The sequence below is a fragment of the Apteryx rowi genome, unplaced genomic scaffold, assembly GCF_003343035.1.
Source record: "Apteryx rowi isolate R43461 unplaced genomic scaffold, aptRow1 scaffold_1442, whole genome shotgun sequence".
Classification (NCBI taxonomy): Eukaryota; Metazoa; Chordata; class Aves; order Apterygiformes; family Apterygidae; genus Apteryx; species Apteryx rowi.
In genome coordinates, this window is record NW_020447689.1 from 3619 (window position 1) to 5716 (window position 2098).

Here is a 2098-nt window from a genome sequence, read left to right on the forward strand (position 1 = left end):
GGGGTACATAAGGACATTAGCCCCCCCGATGGTAAGCCGCAACAGATGCTCGTATTGTGGGGGTCCTATCTCCCCCTCGTTGTCTCTTGGCTGGCARTTTCCACRCTGTGGCTGGAGCAGGGGGGGGTGGCAGGCTGTGTTTGATATTGCTGATCAGCATGTAACCACCGCCACCACTTGAAAAAGTCAGCAGTGGAAAGACCATTTATCTCCTCACATAATACCCCTGCCTGCAGCAAATCAGCCCACATCTGCYRCCTYGTTACCTTTCCACTCAATTTAGTAGTTCCCTGMCAATTTTCTCGCTCTGGAATTCCGAACTGCTCTCACTTGCTTAGTATCTGGTTCACCAACAAGTGCCAAAGCCCTTGTGTTGCTTACCAAAGCCCCCGCTGTCCCAGTTGCAGGCATTGCTGTGCCAAGCAGTAATGGCTTTAAGGCACTTGAAGCCCCCCTTCATAACTGGGTTTTCATCTGACCCGTATTTTCCACACCATCCAGTCCTTCTCCATCTGCTAATCCAATTGCTGCCCTAGCTGCTGCCACACGTTAATCCCTTCCTCAAAAGCACATCATGCTCCTACTGCAGCAGCTAACTCACCGGTGGACGGAGAAGCACCTACCACAGCGGCGCACAACCACTGATATAATGTTGGCGCTACGATAACATTTCCTGCCCCATCCCGTGCTGAAGTTAATTGGGTAAGATAACACTGTACTTGAGCATCGGTTGATAAGGGGCCCATTAAATTCAGCTCCTCTCTTACGACACTAAGCGATCCGGCACCTGCATCCCATGCTCTCACTAACCAGGTTAACAAAGACTCCCCGTGGGGGCTGCTGCTGGAAAGCAGTTAAAAATTCAYGYAATTCCTTYRGGGTATACGTCCTAGATTGCTCTACYGTATTCCCTTCTACTCACCTCTCCCCCTTCAATTGCACAAGAGGTCGGACCTGGGGRGTAGCCGGTTCTCCTTCCAATCCAAATTCAATCTCCAAGTCAGAGGAAGTACTCCARATATTACCATCCCACTCCTCTGGGTCCCGGGGGGGGGGGTCTAGTTATTAGTGCTCTCACCTGGGTAACTGCAGCTGGGGCTTTACCATAGCACGCACGGCGTTCGTTAGCCACTCGTAAAGCTCATCGCTCTACCCTATGGGTTAATTCCCGACTCTTTGCAGTTTGGCTCGTGATCAACTCCWGTGCTACTGCCTTCATGTCCCGCCAATCTCCATTCTCCTTCTCCAGATCTTTTACTCGTTGCTGCAAAGACGATACCTCATTAACTAAGGTTCGAACGCCCGTCAACAGCACCCACCCTAATTGCCCGGCTAGCTTCCAAGCTGCTTCCGAAGCAGCACGGAAGGGCATAGCCTGTAAAGAGGATTCAATCACCTTCGGAGGAACATTTTCCCCCTGTGCCAACTCTCGCCAGTTCTCGGGGACTGCCAGGGCAGCAAGCAATGCAGCTACTGGCCCCCACCGCTCAGTCTGGGGCCATCCTGGCAGCCGCAGGTGAGCAGTCCCTCCATGACTCTCACCCTCCCCCTTCGCTCTCCTCAGCCACAGCATTGTCCTTTGTGTATCCTGCTGACTACGCCAATCGTAAGGGTCCGGTGGGGGCGACGCCTGCACTCCCAGCAGGGACACATACACAAACACAAGGCACACTAAGGTCGATACTGAACATTTATTACCTCTGCGTCTGAGCAGCAACGGTTCCCCAGCCATTTCCCAGTCGAAACAATAATGGAGCAGGAGAGTCCCTGGCACCACTGAGCATCGGTCCATGGCGAGGAATGCCAGGGGGGGCACTATACGTGGGTTTTGTGTACTATACACATGTGCAGGAAGCACACTGAGCTCATCGCTAATCTCGAGTCAAAGCCCAGGTGCAGCACCACGCTGCACAGGCCCAGCTACATGGCTGTGGGTCAACATGCCCTGTTGATGCTCCTTTTCCCACGGAATGGTCTGGTCAGCTCCCATCGCCTGTCTCCTCGACATTCTTCCGCACTTTCCCATACAGTAGTTGTGTAAAGTTTAACCTTCTTATGCCTATTATTTACAATCATATTGTACATAAAATTATGGAGA